This window comes from Helianthus annuus, chromosome 14 (genome assembly GCF_002127325.2).
Source record: "Helianthus annuus cultivar XRQ/B chromosome 14, HanXRQr2.0-SUNRISE, whole genome shotgun sequence".
Taxonomy (NCBI): Eukaryota; Viridiplantae; Streptophyta; class Magnoliopsida; order Asterales; family Asteraceae; genus Helianthus; species Helianthus annuus.
In genome coordinates, this window is record NC_035446.2 from 143,570,752 (window position 1) to 143,583,376 (window position 12,625).

General features: G+C 34.2%; 1 long non-coding RNA gene across 1 annotated transcript; it reads right to left on the bottom strand.

Moving 5' to 3' along the window:
* Positions 1-7,302: 7,302 nt before the first annotated feature.
* Positions 7,303-8,737, bottom strand: LOC110906015. The gene is made up of 3 exons (XR_002573592.2): positions 8,622-8,737; positions 8,002-8,058; positions 7,303-7,557 (listed from the first exon to the last, which is right to left on the bottom strand). It is a non-coding gene; the product is annotated as an uncharacterized LOC110906015 (long non-coding RNA).
* Positions 8,738-12,625: the final 3,888 nt, after the last annotated feature.

Genomic DNA, 12,625 nt, shown 5'->3' on the forward strand with positions numbered 1-12,625 from the left:
TCAAACTGTTATACTTGACATTTTTATAGACAGCAAACACACAAAAAAAAAGATAACTGAACACACTAAACAAATTCTAATTTATAAATTCCAAAAGATAACTGAACACACTGAACAAAATGTTAAAACTGTTTTTGTAGAACATCCAACATTACTTCAATAAACCACCGGCAACAAAAGTGTTTTACGAAAACATCCCATTTTAAGTTACTTATCCAATCTTTCATTGATTGCGTCAAAGGCTTTTGCTTCTAGCCTCTTTTTTTCATCGGCCGACAACTTGTTATATTTAGCAACCTCAGCTTTAACAAAACCTTTGTACTCGTTTGCTTCACTTAGGAGCATCTTCGTAATGTACTTATGCCTGAGATCATCAACTTCTTGGCGCTGCTTGTATGAAATCTCACCCGCATCAGTGCACTCGTTTGAGAATCCGCATTCCCAACCTTTTCCAGCTACGCCCTTGTATGTTTCCATATGGCGCATCAGGAAAACGCGACAATCGATTACATTATTTTTTGTACGCCATGGCATCTCCAATCATACCGGTTCAACTTTACCGATCACCCTGCCCGCTGGATGCCCACTTTTTCCAAGTACACCGATAAAGCATCACGCTGCATGATAAACAATTTAATCAGATTTTGTTTTAAACTAAATTCATGTAAATGCACCACCGTTATTAACAAAGGGAAACAATTTAAAATTCTGATGCAGTGTGTTTTAAGTTCATAATACCGTTATTACACTGTGTTTAAAAGTACTAATAGTGCTTATAACATATCATTCAGTATCAATTCTATGTTAACATCAAACTTTGAAATTCCGATGAAGTGTGTTTTAAGTTAATATTATTTGTTACTATGTATTTGCCACATTACACTGTGTTTTAAAGTATTAATAGTGCTGGTAACGTATCATTCAGTATCAATTGTGTTTTAACATCAAACTTTAAAATTCTGAAAAAGTGTTTTTTAAGTTAACATCATTCAGTATCAATTGTGTTTTATCATCAAACTTTATAGAACTTTATGAACTATTTTAAATTTTTTGTTTTTTGTGTTATAACAAAGTTTTAATCAAATGGCATGCATTTCTATAACAAAGGACGTTTGTAGTTTATATATAGAGGGGCGTACCAATTTTTCCAGCCGTTTTTTATATTTGGCTTGCATTGAGATATCCTTAGCGCTGTTGTCAAAACCTCTACCTTCATGTCCCTTAAATTAAAACATACGCAATAGAAATGAGCGTCGTGTAAGACTGGTACAAAGATGAGCGACTTGTCAGGTATCTTTTTCACATCAGCATAAATTAAAACCGGTTCCATGTTTTCTGCGAATATTTTTGCCCTGGTTTTTGCAATTTTTATGTAGTCGTCTTCCTTCTGCATTTCAAAGTCATTGCGTTAAACAATATTAAAAAAGTTGTAAACTTATATTACAAGTTCATTATGATCAGCCTTACCAACATATTTACTGAACAGAACAAGCGTGCAATGCTCCCCTTTTGCTTGAATTTTTCTTCATAATTCAACAAATCCGCCCATCCGCTTATTACCAATATGTGCACTTCGATTCCCGGCATTAATGATTCGAGCGGAGATCTCATAACCGGCACTCCTTTCTTAGTTCTAAACACAACATCCCTAATGTATACAAATGTGTTTTAATCAATGTGTTATCATATTATGTGAAAATATTTTGTAGAAACATTCGTATTATAAATGGCATTTTTTGTAACATACCACATTGAACCCCAGGCTGAAAACATATATGAGCTGACTGAGACCTCAGTGTTTTCAAGCTTTGCCCTAATCTCTACTGCCCGCTTCACGTATGGAGATCTTAGAGCATCGGTCAACTCTGGTTGTCTTTGCGGTTTTAATTTCCACTTTCCAAGGTCCAACTCGTGTATAAGCTGCCTACGTCTAATCGAATATTCATACTCCTCCTCTGTTTTTTGGGAGATCGGTATGACGACGAGTGCGGGCTGCTCCACTATTGTAAGCTGAGTCGTCGGTGTGGTTGTCTTGTCAACCATCTTACATATCTCTTCTACCAATGAAGGTGTCCACTGCGACAACTGTGACATATCCAGATTCTCCTTATTTACCTCTTTTTCTAGTGTTTTATTCGTAGGAGTTTGTGGTTGTGCAGTTGGCGTACATGTCGATCCAAACTTTTTCAGCTTCTCAGTCCACAATGTGTGTATCTCTTTTATTTTCTCACTTTCGGGGTACAATTGGAAGCCTTCTGTAAAAGTGTCGTTTATCCTTTCAACACAGTCGTCGAATTGATTCAAGAACACTTCCAACATTCCCGCATGTACCTGATTTACATCATCCACACATTATCATTGTCTTATTTCCCAATATGCAATGTGTTTTTACCAGTTTGAAAATGTGTTTTACCAATCATTATTGTTTTTCCTTTTTTTTCAATGCTTATTGTGTTTTACCAATCAACATTGTGTTTTAGCTATCAGAATGTGTATCAAATGTTCAGAGTGCTATTTCCCAATCTTCAATTTGTTTTACCATTCTGAAAGTGTTTTACCAGTTTGAAAATGAGTCTTACCAATCATTATTGGTTTTTTTTTTGCTAATCACAAGTGTGTTTTACCAATCAGAAGTGTGTTTTTACCAATCAGAATGTGTATTAAAGGTTCAGTGTGCTGTTTTCCCAATCCTCAGTTTGTTTTACCATTATGAAAATGTGTGTTTTTCCATTTCTGAATGTGTTATAAGGTGTTGCATGTGCCACATCTCAAAAAAAAAATTGTTTCAAGTAATTTCTTATTTGAATGTAAATGTTTTCACTTATGTTTGAGTTTAGTAGAATAAATTGGAAAATTATAAGATTACCTCGTCGCTTTGGGTCGCTTGTGGTGTCGATCCATATTGAGATACCAGAGGTGAGGTAATCCCTGGCTGACTTTGTTGTGTTTGCCCCCACTCGCCTGTTTCTCTGTAGTATTTCTCTATATCGGATGTATCCACAACAGGCACTGTTTCCGGGCCAACATCTACATTCATGCATTCTTCAAACTCTGCATGGAAACCTACATTAACCGGAATTTCTTCGACAACAGGCGCAGTTTCCGGGCCACCTTCAACATCAGTTTTCTTCTTCCCAACCTCACTGGTTTTTGCCCGTTCCTTTTCAATTTGTTTTTTTTTTCAGTACCTCTGAGACGGTAGGTTTACCATGCTTTTTACCGGCCGGCTTCACAACAGACTTTTCTCTTTTTTCTGGATCACATTTGCTAATGTGTTTTACAGTCTTGGTTACATCTTTCTTATTTGATTTCACTTCTTTTGCTTCAACTTCTTCATCAGAATTTTTTGCAAACGGATAGCTTTGTTCCGGTTGCAACTCATATGCATCCACTAACATTTGATTAAATCTGACCGAGTCCAACTTTATGTTGACTGCCTCGATATCGTCACCAGTGATATCTTTGATGAGATGTGTTGCTCTTGGCTCGCCTTCTTTGTATTTCTTTTGGTCACGTATCAACGCTGCCTGTAAAAAAGGAAGAACAAACTGATGTCAGATGTGTTTTAAGGTTTTTATATACATCAGATTGTGTTTTTATCACTTCTAATGTTGTTTAAGAACACGTCAATTGTGTGTTGATGGTTTTTCCTATGCCACATTACATCACATTGTGGTTTTTGATGATCATATTTCATCATAATGGTTTTCACAATATGTTGTGATTATATTTGGAGCATTAATATATTGAAACAATATTAATGTGTTTTACCAGCAAATTGATGTGTTTTAAAGCACAATCATAGTGGGTGATTTAGAAAATTATATATGCATTTAGAACATACCACTAGCACAGGCATTGGTCCAAGAAAGGGTTCTTTTGGTGTCCATGTTTCCACTATTCGATCTAGACACCTGATCATGTACTCACACCAGTTAAAACTTCTGATATCCTTCCCTCGATGCAAGGCTGGTAAAAACTTCATATTAATTGATGAATTCGTAGTTGTCTCTCCGAGCAGTGTGTTGTAGAACAACAAAAAGTTTAACACAAAGATTCTCCCGCTCGCTTTTTGGCCCTGCATGTATGTTTTGAATTGAACAGGCGTCAAACGTGCAGGAGCGTTTTCGAATTGTCCTTTCCATTCCGCCACAACCTCGTGGAAATCGGCCCTTGCTCTCTCTACTTCCTTTATTTCTTCATTCCCTCTTGGTACCCTGAACACATCGTGCACCAATTCCTCCGTTATTTGAATGTGGTGGCTACCGCAATTCAAGACCCGTGTTTTAGTGTCGTAGTTATTTACCAACCACCAACCCAGAGTTGAGGGAATCGGACCCATTCTAAAGCTAAGTGTTGACCCGAAACCTATGTTTCTGACAGCCCCCCGTTGATTTTCGTTCAAAGATACCATCAACTCCCCCATGTGCTTAAGAGCCAATCGCAAAGTTAGTTTCCCATCTGAAAGTGGTATGTAATTCTTGACCGTTGTTGGCCTCTTGCGTGTTTTTGAGTATTTGCTTGAACTAGCATCTGGGGGTCGTTGTGTTTTTTCAACAACTTGTGGGCTAGCACCCAACCTCATTTTTTTCCAAGGTGGGTTGTCAAAATCATCATCAGAATTTTCTATTGTGGAACCTGACAAAACACCAACACACGAAGCAGATCAGCAAGTCAGTCTTTTTAGTAACTGAAATTTAGTTCATAATTTTCAATTTACCGTGTGCTATTTCTTTAGGCTTATTGACTGTTGGTATAACCGCAGCCTTCTTTTGTTTCAGTTCGATTCCAGCCTTTTTGTCCTTCCTTTTCTTACCGGTATCGATACCCTTGTTGCTTGCCTCGGCTGACATAAAGCCCATAAAAGTTGTTAGTATTATGCACTGTGTTTTACATCATCAAACATATGGTTTCACGTTTGTTCATCTAACTTACATATGGGCATTTCATGGTTTTCGTTGGGTTCCGACTATAAATCGTCATTTTTATCCATTACGTTCGGAAACAGATTTGCTATGTCAGACAGAAGGGTGCTAGCAGGCGGTTGTTGTGCGCAGTCTACTTTGTTGTCTACCGTTTTTGTAGTTTTGTTAACATGTTCAACTGTTAGTAATAAAAAAACACAACTGATCAGACAGATAGCCATATAAGTTACCCCCCACCCTTCACTGCCACAACTAACCGCACCTAGTAAAGGTGATGCTTCTTCTGTGTCTGATTCATCCAGCATAATTGGTTTGTCAGGTTTGTTTCCGGGTACTTTTGAAAGCCATTTTCCTTTTATTCTCTCACTCTTTCTCCGTTTGACTGGAAAACACTTGTTTAGGAATTATAAAACACAATTCCCAATCCCACATTCCCCTTACAAATCACAGTTCAGTAGGCTTTCAAAACTTCATGTGCCATTTAATGGTAAAACACATTTATGAGATAAAACACAGCAAGAAATTTATGTTTTTAAAACACAATCCACAAACCCAACTTACTCATCTTTAAAACCTAGACAAACTGACCTTAAAACACATCAATGTTAAAAAAACACATTTTAGGGAAAAACCCATTAACAAACAGAGTTTAGAAACTGCCCATAAAAGACATTTGTTTAGGGAAATCCCACTAACAAACTGAGCTTAAAACACATCTTTTTAAAAACTGCCCATAAAACACATTTGGTGGCAAAGCGATTAAATTTTTTTTTAAAAGACAACCCACACACCCAAATTACTACTCTATAAAACCTACATAACCTGACCATAAAACACATTACCAAACACAACCAATGAAAACACAGTCATCCCCAACAAATGGAATTCATACACACATTTGTTATTTAAAACACATACCTACGGTTCTGGTGAATTCAACTTTGTTTCCGGCTGGCGACTTCAAGTCTGCTCCCATCCATCTTGTTCAAATCCCCTTTTTTTGAATCTCTTCCCTGTAAACATAAAACACTTCAATGTAGAACACAATTGAACCCTAATCGCCTACTAAAACACAGAACACAATCTCCGTTTGATCTTACGTATATAGAAGTTGGAAAATCTCTTATCTTCATCCATGATTTTAGGTATTTTTGGTATGATTTTTGAGTGATTTCGTTGTGGGTTTAGAGAGAGAAAGTGAGAGAGAGGGAAATTCACGTGTAATAAGGAGATGTGACATGTTGACTGTTATTTTTGATTGATTTAAAACACTGTTATGACGAAATTGCCCTTACTCATTTAAAACAATCTATTCAATATAGTTAAATATTACAAGATTGCCATTGGTTTAATCTCAACCCTTAAACACACCAATCTGATGGACCAGATCGCTTCCTAGACTTTCTAGGAAAACACACTTTTCGTAGGAACCCTACTCTGTAATTTAAATCAATTTTATATATTATCAACCACCACGTTCATTGATTTATCAATTATTTAAATCACTTGAAGGGACCCCAAAAAAGTATCTAAATTGATTTTCCTAAATCGACTTAGTTATTATTTTCAGCGTTTAACGTTTATGGCTAATTTCTTCGCATTAACACGTCGCAACGAACGTGCGTGGTTGAACGATTTTACGTCTGTTTTTCGTTTGGTGTTATTTTTTTTACTATTTTTATTTTATTTTTACGAGCACTTCTAATGTTTGATGGTCGTTGTCAGTGGTGTGTCACATTAGTGCTACTTGTCACGATTTTAAGAACGTATTTAACCTATTAAGTTATTACTAATAATTTGTTTCGAGTTTACCACTGTACCCCCTTTACTTAAGAAAAAACTAATTTTTTTACGTGCATATTTTTGTGTACGTGTCAGTATAAATTCGATTTGCTCTACATTTTGACGTAAACTTTTCCTGGAAATGATTCATGTTTAATATAATACGTGTTCATTTGAAAAAAAAAAACATTTTTTTCTCGTGCACATTTTTTATGTACGTTTCGGTATAAATATAATATGTTTTCGTGATTATTTTATGAATGTTTTGTAAATTTTGTTTCGATCGGAGTGGACTCAAATTGTGGTTTCTTTTTTTCCCTCTTTTTAAACATTCTAATTAATCTCTTTTGATTATACGTGTCAACTTTTCCATTATACCCATTATATTTTCTATATATGACTAGGGTCACATGTAACATGTTATGATTGTATGGTATAAATTTGATTTACTTTATATTTTGATCCAATCATATTGTTTATATGTAACGCCCACTTTTTCACATTCGAAATAATAAAAATGACATACTAATTTTAACAAAAATTTTGACATGACCCATTCGAAAATTGAACCTTTCCCCTGCTTTTAACAACATCATTTTAATTAAGTTCTACGACACTTTTCAAAACCACAAAGTTATGACCATAAGGTTCACCATGAACAATTTTGTACAAACTATACCAAAAGATTTAGAAATCCTAACTACTTACTAACATACTAGACACAATTTAACATCATATGACAAAACGAAATCTTTGACCCATTCATAATCAACAACATGAACCGGAAGCGTGCAAAAGGTCGACATTGTGTGTTCGGTCCGAGTGCGCCGCAATCAAGCATGAGATTTACCTAACATTCATAACAACAAACACTTGTTAGTTCGTAACACATAACAATTAAAATCCTTTAATTCCATATTCTTTTTCAACCCGTTAACATAACATATTACCTTACTAACATCATTACTTTCATTCGGAAACATTCATCATTCCACTTTCCGATTCATTTGTGATGAATCGCCACATATCATATTCTTCAATATACTTACCCCATTTGACCCGTATGACAAGTCAAATTCCTAAACATTCCAACTATCATTCTACTTAACATTCCAACCCATTAGACGGATCTTTTCAACTTTTCCACAACATGATCTTTCGGACATTTCTCCATACAAACTCTTTGCATTTAATCAATCATGATTCATAAAGGGAAATTATACTAAAATCATAGTACTAAATAGTATCATTCATAAATCTACAAATAGAGTACATAAAGTTCAAATGAACTTACCGAGGTCTTGCATTTCTTGTGCCTTGGATAGACTTGTTCCTTCTTCTTTATTTGCCCCTATACATCATAATTTCATATGCTTAGCTTTTATTGCTTTCATATTCTTTACCGCACATTATGATGTCTACTAGTCACATACGTCTTTACCATAAACGTGTTACATCAACTTATCAAGTATTCATATAAAACCATAACTAAACCCACTTAGGCATTTCATCGAACATGTTGTGTGCGTATCGTTCATTTAGCATAATGTACAAGCATCTTAAGCACAACTTCCATAATTCATTCATTGATTAACATAAACATCCCAAATTCCACAATTTACCATCCTAACTATGAACATATAGTTCTAAATCCATTACTCATAAAAATTTCATCCACATATTACTTCAATCATCAACATCATACTAATTAGCCTAAAGGGTTTCACAAATCTTTGATCATTTTATGACATTCAAGTGGGTTTTTACCCCAAGTTCATCAACATAACATATTCAAGCATAATTTACACTCCTAGTTGTTCATATCATCTAGCAAAGATGTTTAATTTCATACATAACCACAACTTCCATAACCCACTTTATCAAACTTTACCAAAAACATAAAATTAAACTTACTTGATATCAAATTCACTTAGATAATCAAAGTTCCTGGCTCATGCATTCGATAAATCTTTGATTCCCCTTTCAATTTGAATGATTTTAAGATGTTAGGGTTTTTCCCCCTTGCTCCCCTTTCTTGATCGATCGTACATAGCCAGGAGAAATCACTGGCACTTTTTTTTTAATCAAGTTTCACTTCAATTTACACATTTAGCCCCTTGTCTTTTAAGGTGTATCCAAATTGTTGTTTCCCATACTAACTTGGTTACTTTTCTTTGGTTAGCTTCATTCACATAAAAGGGTTTTAAGCTTACTATTATTTATAAAACTTTCGAAATGGTAAAAATCTATTTTTACCATTCCTTATTATTAAATCATCACTATTAAATTATTATAATACGACATACGAAATTTGGGGTGTTACATTATATAAGTTACATTGAGTTCAATCGATTACGTCGAAACATGTGTTTTCATATGGTTAACATATCACATAATGTTTGAACTAATTTATTTGATGTTTGTGATGTAACCACGCAGCAACGTGCACGAGTGTTAATGCTAGTTATGTAATCAATTATATGAACTTGCCGGTGATAATATTTAGGGAAATACAGGGTAAAATCTAAATCATTGGTTTTGATTATTTTAGTCTTTTAAGAGCATTCCCATGCCATCTATCAACCCTTCCCTTATACATAAAACTAAAAAAAAACAACTAAAAATTCACTACATCCCATCAACTATTTCTCTACCCTACCCCTTATGTTTTAAAAAATTGTTACACTAACTTTTCATATATAAAAAAACTAATATTCAGCATCCATAAATGGTAAACTTCCTTTAAAAGGGTAATCTCTACCCCGGCCTTGTATTTTGAAAAACTGTTACACGAACTTTTCATATATAAAAAAACGAGTAAATTGCCAAAATCGTACCTGAGGTTTGGGCATATTTGCCATTTTCATCCAAAATAATACTTTTGTACCATTTTGACCCCCACGTTTGGTATTTTTTGCTATTTTCATCCAAGTGACTAACTTGGTTAAAAAGTTCTGTTAAATGAGGATTTTTTTTTAATTTATAATGTTTTTAATTTATAATGTACAATGTATTTGAAAATGACCATTTTAATCAGACAACTCTCTCTCTCTTCTTCGTCTCTCGTCTTTCTCTCTCTCTCTCTCTCTCTCCTCTCTCATCCACCATCACTGACACCACCATTCCCCACCACCTCCGCCACAATCCCCACCACAACACCACCTCCACCTCCACAACCGGCTTCATATCTCTCTCTCTCCCTCCAACAACCACAACCCCCAACTTCAACTTCACCACTATGATTACCTATGTTTCTCCTTTTACCCAATTAGGTTTTGTGTTAATCATCTCATGTTGGGATCTAGAGTGAGAGAGATGGGTCGGATTTGCAATGGTGCCGTAGCATACAGATCGAAAAGTAGGAGGGAGATGGCTAGGAGTTATGATGGTGCTGGAGTTGCAGGTTGTGCCGCCGCTGTTCAGATCTAGAGTGAGAGATGGGGCCACCGCATACAGATCTGAAGCCAGAGTTGCATGTTGTAGCATTTCAAATGATTGAAAAGCAAGAGTTGCGTTGGTGCCGGAGTTGCAGGTTATGTTTCCCATTTATGTTGGCTCCTTTCCCTTACATGTTCATCTCGTTTTTCTGGGTATGCAATTGTGGTGGTGGTGATTTATTGTTTTGGTGGTGGTGCTTTAACAGGAAGTGAGATGGTATATATTTTGGTTTGGTGGTGGTGACCGGAGATGATGGTGGTCAACGGTTGTTGGAGGTGGAGGTAGGGAGAGAGGGAAGAGGTTTGGAGAGAGAGATAGAGTGGGGAACAGTGGTGGCGGTTATGGGAGATTCGAGAGAAGACAGAAAAAGATGAGAGAGAGAAAAAAAGAGAGATGGCATTATAAATTAAATTAAAAACATGGATGAAACCTAAAAATCCTCACTTAATAGAACTTTTTAACCAAGTTAGTTATTTGGATGAAAATGACAAAAAATGTCAAACGCGGGGGTCAAAATGGTACAAAAGTGTCATTTTGGACGAAAATGGCAAATGTGCCCAAACCTCAGGGGCGATTTTGGCAATTAACTCTAAAAAAACTAATATTCAGCATCCATAAATGGTAAAATTCCTTTAAAAGGGTACTCTCTACCCCACCCTTGTATTTTGAAAAACTGATACACTAACTTTTCATATATAAAAAAACTAATATTCAGCCTTCATAAATGCTAAGATTCCTTTAAAAGGGTAAGAAATCATGTGGTTATGCCCTATGGCATGAGGTTATTTTACACACACTTAACTTAAAAATCTAACATGAGTTAGTGATAAAGACCACCCAAGTGCAAAAATTACAACAATCGGTACCAACTCTGTAATTATTAAACCACTAGGAGCAAGTCTAAAATATTTGCAAAAGACAGAAACCAACCAAACATTTAACTCTTATTTTATGTTAAATGATACATGTGTTATATATTCACCCCACTCAATTCCTCTTCCTTTTCAATAAATAAATAACTTCCACATCTCCGTTACCTCTTCCCCACCCATCACCAATCTTTATACTTTGTTCATCGATGTATATTAATATAATGAAGAGAAAACATTTTCTTCATAAAAATAAACCACCATGTTCATTGATTTATTAATTATTTAAATCAATTGAAAGGACCCCAAAAAGTATCTATAATTTAAATCAATTTTATATATTATCAGCCACCATGTTCATTGATTTATTAATTATTTAAATCACTTGAAAGGACCCCAAAAAGTATCTAATTTAAATCAATTTTATATATTATCAACTAGTATAAAATGCTACGCTGTGAATTAAACTAGAATGCAACTATTACCTATCTAAAATTGTTATAATGGATATATAACTTTTATAAACGAACCAGAAAAAAATTATAATTATTCTATTACTTCAAAAGTATAATAAATATAATACACAAATTGTTTAAGATATATAATCAAAACATAGCAAAATAATTGCAACATAAAATGTGTTATGAAATATATTGTTCAAAGAATGGTACAATAATATAACATTGTAAAAGTAATATGAGTAAAACAGGTGAAAGTTTTTTTATTAGTTATTTATTTCTTATATATTATGGTTTGTTTAGTTAACTTTTAAATATCAACATTATTGTTTTTATTAATTTCGTATATAATGTGTTAAATTTGAGATAATAAACCAAATTTGAATATTAATATTTGGAAAGCTTTAAATGGTTTTCCTTTAAAGAAAAGTGAATAATTATTATGGGGAAAGTGAATATGGGGCTATTATACATCTAACTTACATGTGAAACCCATCAAAACTACGTCGTTTTGATTAAAATATATTAAATCATTTATTTTCCATCATTATCTCCTTATCAATCTCCATTTTTTTTAACAATATCGATACCTGCTCCTTCACAAAATTAAGCGCAGCAACAATCCCACCAAAATACATGTTAATCTTTGTTCTCAAAAGTTGATCGCTGGTGACTATTGACTATTATCGCAACAACCAATCACATCTTCATATTGACTATTGGACACTCCATATTGATTGCTGGTGACTATCTTTGCTTTTTTGTTTCTTTTTTTTTTCTTTTGCAATCATTCTATCATGAACTTGTGAGATATGTTGATCAAGTAAAATTGGATATACACGATTATCAAGCAGACAATATGAATAAAGTGATATCTACATCCATCATCAATTTAAAAAAACATATATGTTGCTCCATGTAAAAAAAATAATGTACCTTGTTCTTAGTTGTTCTTATTCTATTCGCATTAGTGATTCGCTATAGTGAACTGAATAAATCTTTTGATTAATACATTACCAATAAAACATAATGGATTTAGAAGGTAAGTTAAAGAAGGAATAAAAGGAAGCTTCTGAAACAAATTTAATTGATGATATTGATGCAAAAGGATATTTGGTAGTCGATAGCGATTCAGATTTTGAAATAGAGAAAC